The sequence below is a fragment of the Piliocolobus tephrosceles genome, chromosome 7, assembly GCF_002776525.5.
Source record: "Piliocolobus tephrosceles isolate RC106 chromosome 7, ASM277652v3, whole genome shotgun sequence".
Classification (NCBI taxonomy): Eukaryota; Metazoa; Chordata; class Mammalia; order Primates; family Cercopithecidae; genus Piliocolobus; species Piliocolobus tephrosceles.
The window spans coordinates 77,661,599-77,679,057 of record NC_045440.1 but is presented as its reverse complement, the minus strand read 5'-3'; the positions used below and the strand labels follow the sequence as shown (position 1 = coordinate 77,679,057).

Sequence of the window (17,459 nt, the reverse complement as noted above, 5' to 3'; positions counted from 1 at the left end):
AAATCACGCAGCTGTTTCATTAATCTTTTTCACTCTGTGGGGAGGGGTCTTGATTTGTTTATGTCTTTTGTGAAACATAAGCTGTATTGCCAATGGAACTCAGATACGGTTTGGCACAGGCATTTTATACTAGATTCATATTTTGAAGCATAGCTCTTGTGGCCAGTACAGAACCACTAGACTATTTCAACTTGATCTGCAGAAGTGGTAGTTCTTTATGAAATAGACAAAGATTCAGTTTTTAACTTACAAGTAGTTAAATACAATGACTTTTCAGAGTAAAGTATTATGATAATGTACATTGTGTTGATCATAAGATTGTGTACATATTTATTTGCTTGTTTTTAGCACTGATTGCCAAGGTAGCTGCCAATGCATCTGTATTAGATATTGTATTTGGGAGAAAAGTGGGGGTTATCATTTAAAGAAAATTGTCAAATTATGGAACCTACAATACAGAGTTCCCTTTCATATACAGGATGAAGAGCTATACATACATATATACACACATCAATAACTGCACATACACACACCCCCATATACCTGTACACACACATTTATATCCAAATCTACAGAGACAGAGAGAAAATATGTGCTGCTATGAAGTGAAATTCCCAAAACAAACCTCAGAATCTGCCTTCCTAGAACAGCAAGGAAATGAAAAACTGAAGAATCATTACAGTGAGTTACAAATGAGCGTGTAACCCAGTAGGCCTGTGGAAGTTGGCTCTCCTGAGACCTATAAGATTCCTGTTTAGAAAATAGACTATATATCTGCTGCCTGGGGATATCTTCATGTGCAAAGGAAGTGAATTTCTGCAACCATGATGAGGCAAAGCATGATTCCAAAAATTTACCAAAAAGATATTCTAACAACATTTGATACAGAAGCTTTAGGTATTTTAAACCAGGTTCTGGACTCGGAATATGGTTTCTTGCCCCAACAGTTCACTAAAGTGCCAGACCTTCAACTAAAGAATGGCTCTTTTGTACAGAAAGGGTTTCTTTGAAAAGGCTTGCCATTTTTCCTACTGCAATGAGATTTTTGTATATCAAAACATGTCAGATTCTTGTCCTAAAAGGCAAAACAATGTGAAAGACAGGGTAATACCATCAATGATTTACTTGGAAAGGGTGTGCAGCATCGGCAGACCCTAGAATAATCCTAGCCTGTCATAAGAGAGGATTCACAGAGAAGAGCAGGAGATACATTTTCTCTCTTCTGAAGATGAGAGGAACCGATGCTAATGGAGCTAAGATTATCATAATCATCATGTTCACCATCTTCTCTTGGAGCCTTAAGATCTATAAGCAACCTTCAAAGTTTTCTAGTCCTCTGGTCCCCCAATTTGACTGATTATCTCTATCATGACCTTGGAATCAGGTTGTTATAAAACTTACAACAGGTTCATCTCCTTCAACCTTCGCTATTATATTCAGTACAGGTTTACCAACTGGATATACAGCCATCTCTAGAATGCCTTTTCACATAATCCTTTCATGACTCCAAAAAGTTTGAAAAGTTCTTTCTTTCTGATACAAATCTCAGTGGTAAATGTTTTTTGGGGGTTTTGTTTTGTTTTGTTTTCTATACCTGATAGCCAATATCAGATAGAGTCCATTCATTTCAGCCCTGGCTACCTTTCTAACTGCTTCAATACATGATCCCATTCAAACTCTTCACTTTCCCCCAAGATTAGAGGAAGAGCTCCATGTATACAAATTGAAAGGCACTGATGACACAAATGTTCCACATCAAAAGTACAAATTATATTACCTATTTACAATAAGTAATCATTTCCTTGTTTAATAGGTGATTATGTGTTGAATGCTTTACTGTCTCCTCCACTAAACCACAAACTCCCCCAGAGCAAAGCCTATGTCCATCTTGCTTGACAGCATATTCTTATTTCCTAGCATAGAGCCTGGGAGAGTGGGCACTCAATGAATGAATAAATGAAATGAGTAATCAAATTAAAAAAAAAAAGCAAGGGAATTAAGAGATATTTAGTTATTTTTCTCTATATAATTTTTACTCTACTTCCTGTTTATAAGAAAAACAAATAAACATATATTATTCATGGATTAAACAAAACAATGGAAAACCAGCAGCATGATATATGTAACTACCTCAGTAATTTAAGATGAGATACAAGTTAAAGCTCAGCATAATTTCAGCTCTTAGAACAACAGAAATGATTAAGTTTGGACTAGATCTCAAAGAGCATTACGTGAATGCTAATCTTCTAATTCTAATGGTAACTCAGAGCCCATTTTATAGATGAAAAAATTGTTGTATCATCCCAAAGGCAAAAGGAAAGTAATGCCAGATACAGAAACTTTACACATTCATTTTTCAGCTGTGAGCATCACTTACTACTGCTCATTTGCAAATTCTCACTTGGCTGACTTGAAAACTGGTATTTAAAAGTATAATACACAGTTCCTTTTCTGTGGGAAAACTTCTAAGAAAGAATGTATATTGAAGTTAAAGCATAAAAGAATACACAAATAGTTATTTTCTATGAGCTATATTCACTGCTTTTCAAGTTGATGAGTATAGCTACATTCCTCTTCAAAGCAAATTTCAATTGAAGGCCAATTGGTGAGATAAAGTTAAGAATGGCTTTTCAGGAATGACAAGTCCTAGATATAACAGTGTAACCAAGTACACTTACAGAAATTTAAAAATAAAGTGCCTTACCAATAATAAAAAAGCAGAAGTTATCTCCAAGTACAAAACGCAACGCCAATAGAGTGGATGTACTGACAAGACATGAGTAACATTTTCCACACGTAAGGAAAGGATTCATCTCAGAATCCTTTTTTTTTTTTTTTCGAAGCTATTTTTGAATCTCAATTAAGATCTACAGAACTCAGTGGAGTATTTTTTCTCCATTTACTAATATATTAACTAAGATACAGAAATGCTTGCAAAAATAAAAAATAAAAAACATAAAAAGTGATTCAGCTGGACACCTTAAGATAGAAAATGCCTAACCTTGTTTTAAACTTTTCTTGAGTTACAGAGAGATATAGGCAGGTGTTTGTGCCTATTTTCCACTCTCTTTCTCTGAGACATTCCCTTATTCCCTCCCACCATGTTCCATCCCCAGTATGTTAATAATGGGAGGATATCAAACATTGATATCCACCTCATTAAAGCTTATTAAGCTCATCAAGTGTTCATAGACATAAATACTGAAACAGGCAGTCCATCTTTCAGTTTCACTGTGGCACAGACTCAAGAAAGCTGATGCCGAGAATCTTTTAGCGTGTGATGTAGTATAGGAGCTTATCATGTTTTCTTGCATAATTTCCCCTTAACTCATTTTAATGGTAAAATAGAAAGAAAAAGTTACACAATGATAATGTTCTGACAATAGGAATATTGGCAGCCCTTGCCTGACCTCATCATACCCAGGTCAATGAGCTACATGAAGATCTCTAGAAACTGAAAACTTCAAGAAACATTAGTAACGGTTTGAAACAAATAAGATTAGGCCTGAAATAGCTATATATAAAATAGTAAGACTTTTTACATCAATTATTACATCAGATATGAGAAAGAGGCATATTCATACTCTTATACTCATAAAAAGAACAAAAAATCCTGTCCGTTAGCAAGAAAAATACCATGAAATATTTTGGTTCATCCATATACTTACTATTATGAGAACATAAAAGTCATACATACAGTCACAAACATCACATAGGCGGAGAGGTGGTGGCGAAAGAGAGAGAAGACTCCAATTATACTGTTACTGTACATTATTTTTCAACAATGTGACAACACCTTTACTGGTATGGAAACACAGAGACACTCTATCAAAGTTCTACAAAGTAGAAATCTAATTTTTCCCCAAATACCGCAAGAAATCTAAATATTAATTCTCTAAATGATACAAAGAATTAAACACTACAAAAATGTGTTATATAAAGCACTAAAAATGTCCTCACAAACTTCTGGAATTCAGGAAAGCTGTGAACAAGAACAACTTATAAGAAAAAATAAAGCACAGAGAAAAAGTATAAGGTATTTGCTTCTTAAAACTGGTGAACTTCTTGAGGACAGGAGGAAGCTCTCCAGTTTTTCCCTTTGTGTCTGTCTCATTTGCCTTGGGGCCCAGAATAGGGTGTTTTTAATCAATGAGGATAAATAAGCCTCTCTGTGTTACTAGAACATCAAACAAAATATACTTCAGTCGATTTAAGCTGTCATAAATGTACCAATTTTTTCATTCCTACAAATGCAGAGAATACAATTTGTAGGTGTTTTTCAAAGAACATAGTATGAATCAAATAAATGATTCACATTCAGACTTTATAAAGAACTAAAGCCTATATACTGTTAAGAGTGATTTTTCTAATTTGCCAGCCCTCACTTCTCCTCCTTCAAAAGATTCTAAATCTTTACCTTTCTCATCATTCATTCTTTTCTTCCTGCCTCAGGGGATACATGTCCTCCTCAAAGACCAACTATTACAGTTGCACCTGTATTCCCATCTCCTCTGCCACAAACAGGGCCTTCCCTTCCAGGTATCCCCTCTCGAGGCAGTATCTTCACTGTAATAAGGTGTCCTATTTAACAACGTGCGTGCTGGAACCAGACAGTCTGAGTTCAAGTCCTGACTCAGCTATCACTGTTACTACTAGCTATGTGACCTTGTATAAATTAAGATTTCATTGTCTTAGTTTTCTCATCTTCAAAATGGGCATAATAATAGTAGCTAATCTAACAGGATTGCTGTGAGAATTAAATAATTATATAAATTTAAAGAACTTAGGATATTATCATGACACCAAATAAGTGCTCAACATATGCTACTATCAATTTTCTTAACTGAGCTAGTCAGCCAGAGAAGAACAGAAGATGGATAAGAGACATTGAGAGAATGATAAAAATGTGAAGTATTCTTTAAAGGACAGGGGAAAAGGAACAAACCAGGCAAAAATTAAGAACAGATGACAGTAATGTGAATCTAGTTAATATTATTGACTGTCAATTCAGTTGTTTCACGGCTAGGTATATACCCCAAGAGAAAAGAAAGCATATGTCCACACAAAACCTTGTATACAAATGTTCATAGCATCATTTTCCATAGTGGACAACAAGTGGAAACGGCTCAAATATCCAACAATTGATGGGGTGTAAATAACAAATGTACTATACCTATGCAATGGAAATGTGGTAATTAAAAGGAATGAAGTGCTGATACATGCTACCGCACAGATGAACCTTAAAAACATTATGCTAAGTGAAAGAAGCTAGTCACAAAGGACCCCATATACTATGATTCTATCTATATGAAATGTCCAGAACAGGCAAATCTATAGAGACGGAAAGCAATTAGTGATTGCCTAGGGCCGGGGGAGGGAGGATTGGGGATAAGGGTGGGAAGTTAAACGGTACAGGATTTCTTCTTGGGATGATGAAAACATTCTAAAATCAATTGTGGTGATGGCTACATAATTCTGTACAAATTATAAAAATCATTGAATTGTATCCTTTAAATGGATTAGTTGAATGGCATATGAATTATAGCTCAATAGAGTTGTTGCAAATAAAAAAATGAAGTTGAGATAAAAGCAGAAGACAATGATCTCAAGATTCACTGCACTGTCAACATGGTAGATTTTGTAGCGTATCACTTTAGTCCTTTCTCTTTCTAATGCAGAACTGCTTTCTTAAAACTTTCAGTCATATTTTTATGTAGAACTGCAAACTTCAGTATTGGGATTGCTGTCTTATTTCATCATTTCCCCACTATGGACATCTGACAGTTGGTCCGTTTAAGAAGGTACTTTTTTGGGTTACCTAATACTCTGAATTTCAAGGATGTCTCTAAGTCTAAGAATCTTGTGTTATCTATTATGCCTTTAAGACCAAATAAAAGAGCAGCGTGTTAATTAGGTAGACATTAATTTCAGAAGCACTTTACTTTTAAAATATTTTTTAAAAACAGTTAGTGCTAAAGCCTTTGCAAAGCATGTCTACTCCAAGGTTGGGAGTAGGACCTGCCTTTTGTAGGAAAAAAAAAAAAAAAATACAGGCTTACTGTGCTCCCACAGTTAGCAAGGCTATTTGCTTTTTGGAGAAGCTATCACTTTTAGCAAATCATATCCTGTTCTCTGATCCTTTGATTAGTCATGTGTACATACAGAACTGATTTCAGTGCTTCTTGACGAGTCTTGCACAACATCATCAAAGGTTTATTATCTCTAGGAACTGAGCACACTTACAATGGGCAGGAAGAGATTTCTGTGATCTACTTTAAAATAAAATACAGGGCATTAATGATTAACCCTTAATCTTCATCAATTTTAATACATTTTTATATATTCTATTCTCATTCTTCTCTCTCTCCCTGTCTCTTACACACACACACACACACACACACACACACACACACAATTCATTCCAAGGAAGTTTGGACAAAAAAAAATACAATAGGTCTCCTTGGATATATATGGAAAACGTCATTGAGGTACTGGCATTTGGCCTTTTTTTATCACTTAACACAAGAGATCTGAATAGATCCATGTTCTACATTCACTGAAAGAATTAAATTGTTCACTTTTTGGAAAAGTGTGTGTGTTTGTGTGTAATCAATTTCAATGTACTTCTTCTTAATCAATGATTTGCCAAGAAATTATCAAGCTGCTGTAATTAAGGGGGTAGCCGTAATTGAGTGACCTGGTACACGGAACAGAAACTTACCACTAAACATTATACCAGACATGTAAAGCATGTGTCTAAGGAAATGTGGAAAAAAAGTGAGCAATAGGATAATCAGGAAAAGCTTGTCTCATTTTGTGACTTAAAGAGAGTACCTCTACCTTCATGTTAAGAATTGATGCTCTAAAAATTAAACAGCTCTTCAAAAATCTCATTTTAGTTTTTCTAATATTTACAGAATTAAGAGAGCCAAGACTATTTTCCTCTGAAAAAAAAGAAAAGTTATTTGTAAATTCCCCTTGCACCTATTTTTAAGGAATTCAGTTATGAAACTGGGGAGTATCTTCTCAGGAAATACTCATCATGGAAAAATTTGGTACTTCTATTCCATCCAAATGTGTGGGATTTTTGAATTACCTAATTTTCTAATAAAAATCAAAAACAAAAAAATAATACACCAGAATTTGCCTTTAGACACATTACTTCTGAAAAGATATCACAGGGTTTCTGTTTAAAGAATAGCGATATTTGGCTTCACAGAGTAAACGAGAGAGAATTTTCTCCCTTTATCTTATGATGTAAATTCATTAAATAAAATAAATTCTAAAAGGCAAATTCTGGTTTTATATAATTCCCAGTTTAGCATGTCAGTCTTTCTCAAAAAAAAAAAAAAAAAAAAAAAAAAAACACTATTTGGTTTAAAAATTGAGAATTATTTTCCTCCTTCTCCATTACTGATACCGTCTACACAGTTACTCAGTAGTAAGTGCCGAATATATGTTGAGTTGAAAGGAGATGTCTTATAAATTGATTCTCCTTCAGAGGTGTTGGCAATTAGACTTGCTACCTGATTTTTTGCAATTGAACAATGAATGATTTTAGACCCTAAGGATATATGCTAGTCCTATTCTCAGGCCTGCCAAACGAATAGTTAGAAATATTTTAAGTCTTTTAAAAATACTGCACACTACAGTTACCAAAATATTCTCACAGGCTGGATGCAGTGGCACATGCCTGTGATCCCAGCACCATGGGAGGCTAAGGGGGGCGGATCGCTTGAGCCCAGGAGTTCGAGACCTGCCTGGGCAACATGGCGAAACCTCGTTTCTCAAAAACCACAAAAATTAGCCCAAGGTGGTGGCACCTGCCTGTAATCTTAGCTACTTGGGAGTCTGAGGTAGGAGAATCACTTGAGCCCAGGAGGTCAAGGCTGCAGTGAGCAGTGATCACGCTGCCGAACTCTAGCCTGGGCGACAAAGCAAGACCCTATCTCAAGAAAAAAAAAAAAAAGTCCTGACATGCTTTAAATACACCAGCCGTAGTTATTGAAAGTTTCCATGCAGTTAACGATTCTGTGATGCCAAGCTATGACTATTCTTACTCTCCAGTAAATAAACATTTCCTTAATAGATGTGGTCAACTGCAGCAATGTCAGTGACTGACAGTTTTCTGCAAGATCGGGTAGCCAGATTCAGGGAGGTGAGATTTCTCCAAGCATCTCTAAGTCCAGTTAATCTAAGTAGCTCTGTCAAGACTTTGGGCTTTACATTGAAATCATTAGCAGAATTTTCAGGAGGAGAGAGGAAAGGAGTGTATTATCAACATATGATGGAGAGAGAATCCCTCAAGTCTTGTAACTAAAATGGATCAAAGTAAGACGTAAAAGATAAAATTAAGATAATAATAATAATTCAAAACAAGATTTTTTTAAAAAATCATAAGAAGTAGCAAGTGAATACAACTTCCTCCAGTAGTGGTAAGGAAACCAGGAGAAGGAGAAAGAGACTCAGGTTCTAGGCAGTGAGTAGATTGTGCTTTAGTTGTTCTTGTGTGGTAAATTAAATGCTTAGGGAGGCACATTCCCTCTTTCAGGTCAGCAGGGTACCATTTAGTACATTACTGCTGAGGTACCCTGGTGACCTGAATGAATTAATGCAGCTTCCAAAGGTGCTTAACTTGCAAGCACTGAGAGCTCAGGCACTAGAAGTGATAAATATTCTATTAGTCCTTTCTATTTAATATACCAAATACCCAAACATGCCAGTAAAAAGAAGACTTTTAAAGTGAAAAATCTCTGTCATCGCAGGACACACAGCAGCTAATAATTTTAACAACAGTTTCCCCTTCCTGTTCATCGATGACCCAGTGGGTTTAAGTTCATCATCTCAGTAGACTGCATTCACGTGCACAAACCTACTAGCCAGCTCTTACTGCGTTGGCAATGCCTTTAAGAAAATCTGCTAGCTTGAAGAAGTGAAAATGGGCTACTTTCCCATAACCTGTTTTTCCTATCCTCAAATATAGAAGTTTTCTTAATTAAAAAACCTTTTTAATGTGGGCTAGGGGCATGAGCTGAAAAGAGGCCAAGGTTAGAATTCCAGCTCAACCTCTTACTATCTATAAGGACTCAAGCAAGGTGTTTTTCTCTGAATCTGTTTCCTCATATGTCAGAATATAATAATAGCATATAGCTGTTACGAAAAGTATGTGAAGTAATGTACATAAAGAATTTAACTTACATGATTATTGTCACTGTATCTTCTCTCCAAAAAGATAATGCCATTGTAAAAGGGAAAAAATAAGTAAGTCAATTATCAATATGGTTTCACTGTTGACAGATTATCTGGCATCAGGAGGGATTTTTTTGGAAAATTCCTCTGAATAGCCCGTAAATTATATATAGACAGTAAATTGCCAACTATATCGATAAATGAGGCTCTTCTTGCAACAGGGCATGTAATCATAGACTACAAATCATTATTTTAAGGCTTTAAAAGCTTTCCTCCCAAACTGGAGTTAACTGTCACAGTTGGATTTATCAATGGATCATTTCTTCCCACACTCAGCCCTGTATTCCAATAATTTTATTAGCAGATATACAGGAACAAATAGTTCTTCAACCATAACCTTTCCCTGCACTACTCCTTAAAAATTGCTTGATGGACAAACAGAGTCCTAACACTAACTCTTTAAGCAACAGGAGAGAGAAATGTATATTTTATGCTAGTACTTCCAATGAAATAAAGTCTGTAGGAAATTCTAAGTCAAAAGAATATGGTCTCTGTACACTTTTATATTTACGTATGCACATTTAATATATTAAGTTCAAGATTACAAAATTTCCTTAAAGATAAGGAAAATAAAATGTTAATAAAGTGATGTAAAACCAAGTGAAATAAAATGCGGTCACAATAACAACTGTTATTATCTGTGATAATAACACTGTAACTGGTCATTACAATAATGTATCTTTAAGCAGCACTCTCATTGACCTTATTGTAGGTTGAATTTACAGAGGTTTCCCAAGAGTTATACTACATTTTTATCCTGGTTTTTTAAAGGGGTGGATGGTAGTTGTAATTAGATTCATTTTGCATTTTTTTTTTTTTTTTTTTTGAGACAAAGTCTTGTTCTGTTGCAGAGGCTGGAGTGCAGTGGTGCAATCTCGGCTCACTGCAACCTCTGCCTCCCAGGTTCAAGCAATTCTCCTGCCTCAGCCGCTGAGACTAAAAGCGTGCACCACCACGCCTGGTTAATTTTTGTATTTTTAGTAGAGTCAGGGTTTCATCATGCTGGACAGGCTGGTCTCAAACTTCTGACCTCATGATCCAACTGTCTCAGCCTCTCAAAGTGCTGGTATTACAGTCGTGAGCCACCGCGCCTGGCCTGCATTCTTTATTATGTAGTTTTCTTCTTCATATTCTAGGAGATGCACTAGTAGCATCATCCTCATGTTTGAAAACTACATATATGTCCCAACTAGTAGAAAAGCTCTATCCTGCCCTCAACTTCCCACTATAATCCTTATCTAATCAACTGATCAATGAAGTCTTGCTATGCAATAGGGCAATAAGAATAAGCGAAGATACAGAAGTGACATTATACTACATCTACTGGTGACTCAAAAGACCACTCACAGGCAGCCCCTTGACTAAACATTGCTGAAAAAAAAATGCATGGAAACTTTTGATAACTAGGTCCATAGATTTAACTCTGAACAACTTTAATGTCCCCGACATCTAATCACCAAATCTAACCCATTATATTGGTGAGCAGAATGAGTTAGGAAGTATCACCTTAGAAAACTCTTTGTCTTTGAGCAGCACTTAGAAAGGTGGCTTATATTCCATCACGTCAATGGGACACAGACACCATATCAGACACTTCAAAACCTTTCACATAGTAAGTGTTCAATAAGTGCTTCTATATTTACCAGAAGTAAAAATTGAGATATTGTTTTTGTATTCTGCAAACAGAATGGGGCCTTTGTGCCTGTTATACTAATTGCCATCCTCTTGGGTTATAGAATCTGTGAAGGTGTTTCCTCATGGTTATTGGTGGCTGTGCCTTCATGCCTGTCCTTCACTTTTCGAACAAATCAAATTCTCCTATACACTCTCCCGGAATAGGCTGATAATGTGGGGGGGCAGGAAGAAAGCACCTTTTAAGGCTTGAATTATCTGAATAATGAACAAATCTCCACATCTAATTGAACTCAACCTGAGTAGAGATTCAGACTCAAGGCAAACTTCGTAAAAACATTTCCAGCAAAGTTCAGGAAGGCCAGATGTTCTGGAAGCAGAACCATGGTCATTATACACACGCCAGCTCCTCCTCACTCCACCCAGGGCCAAGACCCTTTCAGCAGTGTGAGGACTGCTTAACGTATGACTTTGACTGCATTATGTCATGGCATCCCAGCACCCACTTGAACATTTCAGCAATTTTAAACAAGCTCCAATGATGGGGACTATTACATTTAAGCCACAGAAACACACAGGGAGAGCACATTAATTATGAGAGAACACCTTTGTCTGCATTACCTAAATGACCTCAGGGTGGGTGACAAATGAGCAACTTAGCACTTTTGATTAAATCATACCTGCACTTCACATGAAATAGAATGAACACAAGTTACACAAAAAATGCAATGTGAATCGTAAAGTATGAGTTGACATGAATAGGGGAGCCAAATTGTTGACTCTGTTTCTGAGGTATGGTGTGTTGGTGGTGGTGGTGGTGGCAGTGGTGCGTGGTGGTGGTGGTGGTGGTGGTGTGTGTGTGTGTGTTCAGGAGTAAATGAAGAAAGCTCTTAAGGAGGGCCACTGCCCTACCTAACCCCAGTCGCTGACATAATCACTCCATTCCACACAAACATTAGAAATTCCTCCAGTTCAGGCAGTTCCTTTTTAAAAAATGCATGCTGAAAAAGACTTCTAAGTCAATTACACCTTTGGATGCATGACTCTGCTTTTATAAAAAGGCTTCATTCCCCTTAATTAAAGGAACGCTAGTTTTCTGTGGGGAATTAGGTAATCTTGCAACATGGAATATTTCCATGAAGAGAAGACCTAGGTGGGGTAAAGTAGTAAGGATTTCAGGAAAACAGAAAAGAGCATAACAGTATATTCCTGATGTGTAGGCAGACGGTGGCATTGGTTAAGAAAAGACACACAGAAAATAGAGTAGGAGGGTTCTAATGACACACTTCGCTTTCTTTAAATTTTGTCTGGGCTTGATAACAATCTCACACAATAAAAATCATTTTATCTATTCTGACATGGATGTAGTAAGTTGCTAATGCCTGGTCTAAGTCAATCTTCCTAGGGATTGATATCTATCTGTCTGTCTATCTGTCTATCTATCTATCTATCTATCTATCTATCTATCTATCTATCTATCTATCTTTCTATCTCTCTGTCCTTCAACTGACAGATTTTTGGTCATTTTTCTTTTCTCGTATGGTACAAAGAAGGTTCTCAGCTCACAATGTAATATATTACTAGACATGTGAATGCAGTGAGAAAGCCCATATTTGTGCTGAAGTAGCCATGTTATAACACATAGCTGTGCTTCAGCAAAAGTCAAGCTTAAAAACAGAAGTAGATGTAGTTGATACGGCTGGCCAATTGCATTTGTTCTGAAAACACCAGTGATTTATTAGTTGCTATTAGCAAACCAACTCCTCTTTATTTAATACATGTATTTAATAGTTATAAGCATTATGCAAGTATGTACTATTCTACTACAGAAACTGTTTTTTTCAATCTCTGCCCTGTCTATTTATATGAGAATACAATAGAATAATTTGAATTGTGATTAGTTTTTTTCAAAACAAATCCTGCAACTGGAATTAAATTTCACACTGCATTTCAACCTTGAAATGAACATAAATCCGAAACTAATACAAAAGTGCAAAAATTTCCATATTCAGGTTAATGTTTAGTAACAGAAAAGAATAACTTTTTGTTTATCTCTGAAAACAGCTTTCTTCATCTAAACAAATGACTAGAATAAGATTAAGAAAAACTTGTTTTGGTTTCTTAGATACACACACATATTCCAATTTCTTTTCACACAATGACTTTTATGTAAATGTGTTCCACACAATCTCCTGACCTCCTTTACCATCACACCGGGACAATGACAGTTCAATAATTGAAATGGTACATATCTGGTATATTTGATTTTAAATTGCAAAGTTGGACTCAGGCCTATTGAAATGAAAATACCTGTGACTCTTCGTTAATTCCAAACTGATTGGGCTATTATTTCCTACTAAGAAAAAAAAAAAAAAAAAAAAAAGCACAAAAAGGTAGGTGAACCTAATTATTCCATTTTTTAAATTTTCTTTACACATACTGTTCCCAATATGTCTCCTTGCATTCTCCTCTGTGGGCATCCCCAACACCTTGATTTTAGTTTTTAACCAGGATTCCTTAATCCATAACATGGATAATGAGAAAAACCCAAAAAATGTTCCATGGGGGAATGTTACACTAAAAGTTACCTAGGACTAAATCCCAAGTGTGTTCCTTTGCTCACCATGGAGACAGGCAATTTGTTCACTGCTTTCAGTCAATTTGAAATCCAAATATGAAAAAGGCATTATGGAATTCAGACGGACTACTCTGCTTCACTACTAGCAGATGCAGGAAGGAAAAAAAAAGGTAGTATAATTAAGGCTTTGACTTTGAACAAGCAAAGCTGTGAACACCTCACTTATAAATACATATAATATTAAAAGAGCAGCCCAAGTACAGATGCAGCAAGAGTATTTCTATGTCCTGTACCAAATGGTGGTTAGACCAATCAGCTGGCCAGAAAAGTCTTGGCCATACTGAGCCAAGAACAAACTAAACTGTAAATCCGGAATATTGCCGGTTTCATTTGTTCCTCCTCAATTTGAACGTGTAGTGCTCTGTGGTTTTCATTATATCTTTTTACTAGACTCTTTAGAAAAAGTTGGAGATAATTTAAGGGGTAGACAAAATTACATTGCATTTTTAAAAAATAAAAGCTGGAAGTAAAGGAGTTTCTTTAATTTGTTCCTTAGGTTATTTGTTAATCCATCACTCATTCTACAAATATTTATTGAGAACCAATTATTTTATCAATTGACTAAAATTTGTAAAGAATAGAAACATATGAAATTAGAAGAATATAATTAAATCAAATAAATGGGCTAGCTGAAAAACCACTGTTTTATACACACACACATATATTCACCTTGCAAGATTGACTGTAGCTAGCTACATATTTTGTATTTATTAATCTCACTTTGAATACATATTCAAACATTAAAAGTAAAGATTATGAGCAATCTTCAGTTTCATTTTATTGTTTTATTTTCCTAGAGCAATTTTGTTTCATCAGTCAAATTTCTGTAGGAAAAGTCCAAATTTAATAGTGCTTAACACTTCAGAGAATCTCACTTGAAGACATGAGTAAGATTTTCTTAACAGTAACAAAATTGCTTTTAAAAAATTTCTAAGGAAAATAATGCTGCCAAAAATGAATATAGCTTTGTTTGTTTTTGCAGTCATCATTAGCAATAGGCATAAAGGTATTCTCTTTTTGAGTCCATATGGAAAAATCATCAACACATTGTGCCTCTGGGTTCTTTGCCAAAATACCATAACCCACAAGCCTTCTACCTTAAACATAAAAGGAAAGGTGTTGTTCTGGTCAAATAAAGATATAATTTTTACTAGCACACATCTAATGTTAAAGCTGCCTAAATCCTGCCAAATACATTAAAACGACATCTGTAAAACAGATTTTCATTAAATTGATCAGTTTCAAGTCAAGCAGCCAGGCAGATGATGCTTTTAAGCTAACCTTAACCTTTAACTTTTAACCTCCTTAACCTAGAAGAAGGACACACTTTTAGGTAACGCTGCTTCAGTTTGACAATGCAGGAGGTAAAGTGGCCTATTCAAATTGAAATGACACATCACCACATTTAGTGTTATGAATCAATATGTTGTCAATAACAAGACAAGCTGTTTTCTTGCAGCTCTGTATTTGTCTTATAACTGCTACTTGTCACTTCCCTTTCATGTTTAAATAATTCATGATGCAAAATGATGTAAATTAAACTCCTAATGAAAATGAATTTTATAGAGGAGATTACTGTCTAGTCATTAACTCTGAAACTATTTTAATTCTAATTTTAATATTTTAGCCATCATTTCTTTTTCCAGGCTCAGGCCAATTTGTTAGTTTCTCATTTAAAAGCAATTAATGTTACTTATGAACCACTTTTATTTTGCCAACACAAGCCAACCAAGCTTGCTAATATCCTCATTACTGCACTTGAAAATCCTCTATGATTCACACAGTTTCTGAAATCGCTTTAGAAGTGGAATCCTCAACACAATGCTACTTGGAGTATTTTTCCAGTTACTACTAGAAATAATGAATGCTTCTTGAAAGAAAATGCAAAAGAATTGTCTAATTGTTCAATTGTCTAATACCAAGTCTCAATAGCTCAAATATTTATCTCTTCAATCTTCCATTAATTCAAGATACATTTGTTCAAAGTTTGTTTGCTGACCATATTTAAACATTACACTGAATAAGAATATTTAGGTATTTAAGAGATAAGCAACTAAAGAAGAGTACATTTTTATATGATTTATAAGATTTTTAAGGAAAGAGTACACCTTTTGGTTGTGAGATCTGAAGCTCACTCTGCTTTAAGGCCCTCTTTGTACTTATGCTTTTATCTTAATTGGTTGCTACAAATTCAAAGACAACATCCAACTCTCCATGAAAAGGAACTTCAAGAGTAACTGCAGCACCAAGCAAATTGCCCTGAAGAGAATGAGGTGGCCAATCCCTGCTTATGGAATGAATGGATAAACTTCACACACACACACACACACTTACACACACGCATACATACATTTAAATTATCATCAAGCAGTTAGATTAAATGTTTTCTGAAAAAGTAAACAATAACACCCTACCTTCCTTTAGGTTCCCACAAAAGATTAAAAAATAGAAAATTTATACATCTATATCTTCTATTCACAACATGTTAATTTAAAGTGTTAGAGGAGCTGCATGAATATAAACACAGTTCATGAATATTCTATATAACTCCCAGGGTCTAAATCTATTATTTATACAAACTTAATGTTTGTTTTTCTCTCCTAGGTATTCTAAAAGTTTTAATAGGTCAGGTATCAACAGAAAAAAAGTAGACAATTGAACAGTTGTCAACTGTTGCTGCAAAACCTATGAATTATAATACAATTAATTCTTTATATTATATTTTCAATACTGTCAACTTAGAAGCTTTCCATCTCACATTAGGGCCTGCACTCCCTTCAAACTCTGGAACGTAACCCAAATCTAATGCTTTCATTATTGATCCACAGAGTGCCAATATCACATGAACAGTGTTACAAATTCTCACACTGAGTCATTAGGATTTTATGCACAGTACATTTATCTAGAATTTGAACTCCAAGAAACAACCCAAACACATAGTACTAGACCAATCCAAATAAATAATTCCTTCACCTAATCAAAATAGCCACAATCTGATCTTTTCGTGTGTGGTTATAATTTTAAATAGTGTTAGAACAGTCATAGGTTTGATAATCACTGGTTGACTCCTGATAGTATAGTTATCACTGATTTCTAGTATAAATCAATAGATAACACTTGCAAAATGGATTTTGTAATCATATTTAGAGCTTGTTACAATGACTAATGGTTTGCAGTATTTTCTGAATTTTAATATCCTCTAGACAAAAAGAAGTTTTTAATAAGTTACCAAGTGATTCATCATAGTAATGAATGTGTTATATTTGTACATGAACCAAGACAATCAAGACAATCCAGTGAACAAACTGCAGAAAATAAATTAATCAGTAATTAGGGTTTAGAGAAAGTCAGGACAAGTTCTGTAATAAATGGTGTTCATCACTTGCATGTATTCATTACATCTGCATAGTTTTCCAAGTAAAGATAAAAGTATATTTGCCATTATATAAAGCATTGAATAAATAAGCACATTTATCTATACCACACTCATTTAGGGGAAAAATATTGATAGTTAGGAAGGCAGTCATGCAAAATAACAACAGAGTTTACTTTTAGAGACTTTCAAGGATGCTAAGGGACAGTGTGTTTACTCAGTACTACTGAACACACACAGGAAAATAAACATCATGTTTGGAGCGTTCTTGTTTGTCACCAAACTAAAGATTATGCATTCACAAGGTTGGGCACTGATTTTGTCTTCTGCTCCCTGTAACCATTTACATTTAGCCAAGAGTGGTGCTAGGTTAAAAAAAAAAAAAAAAAAAAATCAATAGGTTTAAAAAGTATTATTTTATATATGATACTATCCCCAACATTCTTTTATATTGGGGAAGCCAGTGAAGAAATCAAAGCCACTGAGACAGGTGTAAATGAGACATAGGGTAAAAGTTTATAAATAAAGCCTCTGATTCCATATATTTCAATATGCTTTTAGTAATGT

At 35.0% G+C, this 17,459-nt stretch overlaps 1 protein-coding gene across 2 annotated transcripts in view; it reads right to left on the bottom strand.

Moving 5' to 3' along the window:
• Positions 1–17,459, bottom strand: part of ZFHX4 (zinc finger homeobox 4) — a 188,826-nt gene that overhangs the window by 144,478 nt on the left and 26,889 nt on the right. The window lies entirely within an intron of this gene.